Source organism: Vulpes lagopus, chromosome 6 (genome assembly GCF_018345385.1).
Source record: "Vulpes lagopus strain Blue_001 chromosome 6, ASM1834538v1, whole genome shotgun sequence".
NCBI classification, from domain to species: domain Eukaryota; kingdom Metazoa; phylum Chordata; class Mammalia; order Carnivora; family Canidae; genus Vulpes; species Vulpes lagopus.
Genome location: NC_054829.1, coordinates 39,041,647 through 39,049,308, shown reverse-complemented (window position 1 = coordinate 39,049,308; position 7,662 = coordinate 39,041,647). Strand labels below are relative to the sequence as shown.

Sequence of the window (7,662 nt, the reverse complement as noted above, 5' to 3'; positions counted from 1 at the left end):
GGACAACACATAGAATAGAAGCAAATATTTACAAATCAAATATATGACAAGAGACTAGTATCCAGAATGTGTAAAAGATTCCTGAATAGACATTTTTTCCTAAGAAGACATGCAAATAGCTAATAAGCATATAAAAAGATGTTCAACCCCCTAATCATTAGAGAAATGCAAATCAAAATAAAAATGAGACACTTCATCATGCAAATTAGGATGGTATAATTAAAAAGACAGACAATAACAACTGTTGAGAAGAATGTAGAAAAATTGGAACCTTCATACACTGCTAGTGAGAATGTAAAATGGTATAGGCACTTTGAAAAACACTTTGGTAGTTCCTTAAAATGTTGAACATAGAGTTACTATAGGACCCAGATATTCCACTCCTAGGTGTATACCCAAGAGAACTGAAAACATATTCACACAAACACGTGTACATTAATGTTCATACCAGCATTGTTCATAATAGCCAAAAAGTGGAAACGACCCACATGTCTATAACTGGTGAATGGATAAACAAAATGTTGTGTGTCCGTATAGTGGAATATTATTTGGCCATAAAAAGGAATAACATACTGATGCATGCTGCAACATGAATAAATCTTAAAAATATTATACTAAGTGAAAAAAGCTATAAAAGCATAGTGTGTGATTTTGTTTATGTGAAATATCCAGAATAGGCAAAACCATAGAGAAAAAAGTATGTGAATGATTTGCCAAGGGGCTGTAAGGAGTGAGAGAGTGACCATTCATAGAGACAAGGTTTCTTTTAGGGATGATGAAATGTTCAGAAATCATATTATGGTGATGGTTTGTGAATTATATCTCAATAAATCTGTATATGAGAAAGTCCCAGAAACGTGGAGTAAATTTGAAGAGAAGGGAAATCTTTATGAAAACAGTGACATTTGGCCTATAGATTAAAGGCTGAGGAGTAGTTTTCTACATAAAGTAAAAGGACTTTTTAGCCAAAGAGAAAAGTAAAGGATTGTGAACTACATGGTACAGTTGACCCTTGAACAACACTGGTTTGAACTGGTGGTTTGAATACCACTTTTTCCTGGATTTTTCCAATGAGTACAGTACAGAACTGTAAATGTACATTCTCTTCCTTATGATGTTCTTAATAACATTTTCTTTTATCTGCCTTTACTGTAAGAATAAAGTATATAATACATATAAATAAAATGTGTTTATCACCTGTTATCTGTAAGGTTTCAGTAGGCTATTAATAGCTAAGTTTTAGAGGAGTCAAAAGTTATATATAGATTTTCAATAACTCAGGGGTCAGCACCCCAAACCCTAACTGTGCAAGGGTCAACTGTATTTGGGATATGTGTGACCAAGTCATGCCTAGAAAATGATTTGTGGGAAATAAGAATGGAAAGGAGGGGTTGTGCCTGGGTGACTCAGTCGGTAATTAAGCCTCTGACTCTTGGTTTTGGCTCAGGTCATGATCTCAGGATCATGAGTTTGAGCCTGTGACTGGCTCCACGCTCAGTGAGGAGTCTGCTTTAGATTCTCTCTCCCTCTCTCTCTGCCCCTCAAGCTCGTACTCTCTCTCTCTCAAATAAATAAATACATCTTTAAAAAAAATAGAATGGAAAGGAGGACCTAGATCAGCCAGTCTCAGTAGGAAAGAGAAGGAGTGACCAAAAAGGGGTAATTCAAGAGAATGTGATGAAGAGATTGACCACAGAGGTGTGGACAGAGGTAAAAGAATCCAAAAAGGATGATGAAGCTCTCCTCACACCAAAAACAGCAGGAAGTTGTTACGGTTTCTAAGCCTAAGGGCCCAATGGAGGGGGAAATAACTGGAACGTGGTAAGAGCCATAACTAGAGGAGAGAATCAGATTGATTTGGACGTTAGGTAGAGGAATGTAACCACTGCCAAACCTTCTGGGAAAGAAGCCCAAAGATGGGGCTGGGGATGGAATACTGGGATTGCTGTCTTTCCCACCCTCTAGACTACTGTCAGCTGAGCCACAAGGCAGAGGACAGAACCTGTTGATATAGCCTACACAGGTCAGCCTCCTGGGGCAGAGAGTGGGGCCAAGTGTGAAGAGTGAGTCTGGAGAGTAAGCAGCCCAGGGCCAGATCATAAAAGACTTGTGTGCCTTGCCAAGCAGTCTGGACTTTGTCCTGCAGACAGGAGGAAACCATAAAAAGGGTTTAAGTAGGGAAGTGACTGCAATGTGAGAGTTTAGACAGGGTGAACCTAAAACTGGTTCTCAAAGTGTGGTACCCAGACCAGCAAGCATCTGCATCACCTGGGAACTTGTCAGAAAAGCACATTCTTGGGTCCTCTCACTAAATTATGGGAGTGGGACCCAGCAAGATGTATTTTAACAAGTATTTTCAGGTGATTCTGGTGTGTGCTAAAGTTGGAGAACCACTGGCTTAGAACATTACTCCCAAGTCACATGCTAGCAGAATTACTGGAAAATATGTATGTGTAGTATATTTGCATAGAAATAGTCTGGAGGGATACACTTAAAAATATTAGTAATTCTTATCTCCAGGTGGTAAAATTACATGGGTTTTACTTCTTCTTCTTTTTTTTAAGTTTTATTTATTTATTCATGAAAGACACAGAGAGAGAGAGGCAGAGACACAGGCAGAGGGAGAAGCAGGCTCCATGCAGGGAGCCCAATGTGGGACTCGATCCTGGGACTCTGGGATCATGCCCTGAGGCAAAGGTAGATGCTCAACCACTGAGCCACCCAGGTACCGCTACTTTCTTCTTTTATTTGTATTTTAACAACTTTTCATAATGCGCATGCATTTTGAGATAAGAAATAAAAGTTATTTAAAAGAGAAGGTAGTGCTCACTTCAGCAGCATATATACTAGATTTGGAACAATACAGAGAAGATTAGCATGGCCCTTGCACAAGGATGACATGCAAATTCATCAAATGTTCCATATATTTAATAAGATAATAAAATAAAAGAGAAGGCAGAAAATAAAATGGAAATATGTTAACATTTAAACACTTAAAGATTTTAAAATATGGGTATATCACTAAATTACCATAAACAAAGATGAAAGAGATGTCAAGCTGAGAAGAATTTGTAAATTATATGACAGTGGGTTAATAAGGAAAAGAATATTCCAGTATAAGTTCAGCTATTGTAAGCCATAGTCTAGTCTAAAAAAGAAGAAATATGAATAAGAATGTGGGTTTTTAAAATGTGAATATGAATTTTAGAAAAATTAATGTTGCCAATAATCAAAGAAATGAAAAATTAACATAGGCACACTTTTTGCTTATTTGATTGGCAAAGATTGAGTAATCCAGAGTTTTGTGAGAGTGTGGAAAATGAATATTTTATCATGGTTTTGATAAGAATATAAAGAGTTACAAAATTTTTAGATGGAAATTTCAAAATATGTTTTGAAAGCCTTAAAATACAGTCTTTGATCAGATAGGAATTTTTCCTGAGAATATAATTGGTTAATTGTCCATAAGTGTATGTTTAGCTAATGAACATTAAAAAGATGATTAACCTCACAACTAATCTGAGAAGTGAAAACAATAAACTATATTTCATCCACAGCACTGTCAAAGCTTAACATTTTTTCCAAAAAAAAAAAAAAAAAAAAATTTTTTTCCAATGTCAACTGTTGTCAAGGTTCTGAAAATATGGATATGTATTGCTGATAGGAAGCTAACTAGGTATATTCACTTTGGAAGACAAATTTGACACTCTCTATTAAAAAAAAATACTATGCTTACTCTGACCCAATGACTCTACCTTTTGGTGCCTAACCAGAGAAAAAGATACACATCTATGAAGAGAGAAATAAGTACATGTTCATATACTATTTATAATAGAACCTCACCAAAAAAGAACAGCCTAAATTTCCATACATAAAGAACAGACACATGGGAGATAGTAAAGTCATAATATGAAGGAATGAATTTAGATTTCTGTAAAACTACGTAGGAACAGATTATCAAAACATTGCTGAATGAAAAGGCAAACCACAGAATTATATACGCCGAACAATACTGTTGGTGTAAAAAACATAAGGCTTTACTAAATGTTTTTTGATACATATATTATGTATGTATAAAAATGGATTATAATATGCACCAAACTCATCATAGTTATTTCCTCTGCAGAGAAAGGAGAGGACCAAATGAGTAGACAGTCACCAAAGGGAGTTTTCATTTTACTTGGAACAGTCTCATCTCTTTCTTTTTTAAAAGAAGAAAGAATGTTAATATACTTTAAAAATACTTATATACATGGAAAAGTTGGGAAATAATGTGTTGCAACATTAATAGCAGTTAATTTTGGGTAGTGGGAAATGAGTACTTGTTTCTGCTTTCCATGTTTTTACTTATTAAAGATTCAAACTCTTCTCCCAAAGAGATGTATATAAAGAATCTTTACCATTGCTTTGTTGAAGGAGAAGAGGAAGGAGGGGGAAAGAGGAGGAGGAAGGGAGGAGGAGAAGAAGAAAGAAGAAAGATGGAAGGAAGGAAGAAAAGGAAAAAGGAAAGAAAAAATCTGAAAGGCTATATAGTATATGACTGGCTGCTAGGGGTTGGGGAAAGGAGGGATGAATAGGAGAAGTGCAGAGGATTTTTAGGGCAGTGAAACCAAGCTGTATGGTATTATAATAACAGATATATGTCATTTTACATGTGTTCAAAGGCATAGCATGTATAACACCAAGTGTGAATCCTAATGTCTAGGGACTTTGGGTGATAATGATATGTGAGTGTAGGTTCCCCAATTGTAACAAATGTACCACTCTGGTGAAGGATGTGGATAATGAGGAGGCTGTGCATGTGTAGGGGCAGGGGGTTTATGGGATATCTCTGTACCTTCCTGTCAGTTTTGCTGTGAACCTAAAACTGCCCTAAAAACATAAAATCCATTTTTAAAAAAAGACAATTTAAAAGTTCCAACGTAGACAGTTGATAAAATAATGGTATACTGTAGAAGGAAGGTATGGTATACCTTTTCCTTTGGTAGAAGAAACTATTGTTAAAAATAACAATAATATGTAGACATTTTTAAGCTTACAAGAAGTATAAGATTAAAGTTTTAAGAAAGGCAGGTGCAAACAGAATTAATGTTAGGAATCTATTTTGTGAAAAAGAAATGAGCATTTCTGAAAGATGGATCTATGGCTAAGTGTCTTATACTTTATCTGTATTTTCTCACTTATCTGAAGAGGGCCTTTATTAATTAAAAAATAAAGCTGACAAAAGAAAAAGAATCTAGCAGGTATAGGGAAGAAAGATAAATCATTGGCATATCTAGTATTGCCCTAGGTAATATATGGTTTTTATTTGGCTTTTATTCATCCCTTTTGTTATCTTAAACACATGTATACACACACACACACACACACACACACACACACACAACCATCCAGCAGCTCCTTTTCCCAAAAAGACACTCAGAATTTCATGCTGCCAAAGGAAACCCTCTGATGGGCAAAAAGGATTTGAAACATAATTTCAAATGAAAATGCAAGTGATTAGGGCATCCGGGTGGTTCAGTTGGTAAAACATCTGCCTTCAGCTCAGGTCATGATCCCAGGGTCTTGGGATGGAGCCCCACATTGTGTTCCCTGTTCAGTGGAGAGCCTGCTTCTCCCTCTCCCTCTGCTGCTCCCTCTGCTCTGTCTTTATCTCTCTCTCTCTCAAATAGATAAATAAAATCTTGAAAAGAAAATGCAAGTGATTTATTGCATTACCCGCTAATGTGAGACAGCTGAGGACATAGCAATTCGTTCCATGTATAGGAACCTGGATTCCAGTATCTACCAGTATTTCTACACTGTAGAGAGCCAAGACACCTGACTCAGAATTACCTGGAATGCTTCTTGAGAAGGAAGCTCTGTAAAAGGCCTGACATGTGGCAGAAGAGGCCCTGGCATCAGCAGAAATAAACACTCCGGAAGATTTCCTATGTGCTCTCAAATTCAAAAACCTTTGCCAGAGACTAATACCGAATCATTAGGATTTTTCAGAAACCTGGATTCTTCATTTAAGTTCCAGTTCTAACAATTGAGGTGAGGATAACACACAGAAGTGTCTTTGAGCTTGCTTTGAAGAGTTCCAACACCAAAGAGGAAGAAGCTATTGTTACCAGTCACACTCCCTGAGCGGCAGAGCCTTGGCATTTTACAGATGACCAGACACAGAAGGAAATGCTTTCAGAATGAATTATCTTTAGGTAGTCCCAGATAAGAAAGATAGTATGAGTCAGGGAATTCCTCTCAATCCAAAGCACAGAGGGCCAGGCCTATCACATAGGTGATGAGCATGCAAGGACATCAATCAAACTTCCTAGAATGCGAGGAATTCTTCTGATGCAACACAAAGAAAGTCTGCTTTTGACAAAGGACCCTCTTCAGTCCCTAAGTACCTCAGGATGGTAACCAGCCTTGCTTAATATTCCTTAGAAAGCCCTAAAAATGATTTGCCCTATCTCTTTCCTGCTCCAACCAATTTCTTCTGTAAGATGTAGAGACAGAACAGGAAAGCAAAATGTCTCCTCTTCAATAAATTTGGGTTTTAATACACATGGAACACTCTCCAGGGTGGAATGTTCTGGAACTACACTGTTTGCTAAGTGACCACTGGCCACAGGTGGCTATCGAGCACTTGCAGTGTGGCCAGTATGAATTGGGATGTGCTATAAATGTAAAATACACGGATTTCGAAGACTGTAAAAAAAAAGAATGTTAATTACTTAATTTTTATTTAATTACATGTTGAAAAGATACATGGTTAAATATATTGTTACAATTACTTTCACCTGTTTCTCTGTACTTTTTAAAAATGTGTCTACTAGAACACTTTAAATTATATATGTGACTTGTATTTCTACCAGACAGCAGTGCCTGAGAACGAAAAAGTGAGCAGATGCTGCCTAGCAAAATGTAAGTGGGAGGTGGGTACTCTATTGCTTTTCAACCTAGCCCAAACAGAAGCACAACTTCCATTTTAAAAACGTCTTTTACTGAAACTCTCTCAAATTGCTGAGATTTCTTTCCTTTTCTTCAGTGATGTTCCTTGTGGTGAAATGAGAGATGCACTCTTACTTTCACTTTTTTGATCTCTCAGTTCCTCAAAGTTAGAGGCCATGTTGTCTTTCTGTGTTTTCTGTGTCTCTTCACCCACCATGAATTCAAGATACCGATTTGGCCCACAATGACCCATCTGGGCAAACTCTCTTCTATTGTTCACACCTGATGGATGTTCATCAACATTTGTGGTGGTTCATTAGTGTTCAGGTTTATAGATGAACTATAGCAAATTGATGAGCATTTATTGCTAATGAGTAAAGGCTGATGGAGTAAAGGCTGAAAGAGTTTTAGTTAACTCTGAACAAAAGATCAAAAGTTAATTCATGAACCAGAAAACACCTGCTTGGTGCAAAGCATGGGGGAGTAAGTAAGTATACATTTAACCAGGGAAAAAAAGAAGCAATGAGATTAGAATTGTACATAAAGTATGCATTCAGTAACCACAGCAGGAAGACTTTGGTCTGAGAAGGGAATAGCTGGGTAGAAGGAATTTTAGACATGAGTTTAGATTTTAGAGCTGATTAAGATATGTCTCCCAAGCTGGGTAAAGCTAGAGTCTGTTGCAGCAGTTTGTGTGTTTAATTACATATTGAGCTCTTCTTACGA

At 36.9% G+C, this 7,662-nt stretch overlaps 1 non-coding gene across 1 annotated transcript; it reads left to right on the top strand.

Annotated features, from left to right (window-relative positions):
• The first annotated feature begins 2,822 nt into the window (after positions 1 to 2,822).
• On the top strand, positions 2,823 to 2,929 carry LOC121493967. Its single transcript, XR_005988616.1, has one exon. It is a non-coding gene; the product is annotated as a U6 spliceosomal RNA (small nuclear RNA).
• Positions 2,930 to 7,662: the final 4,733 nt, after the last annotated feature.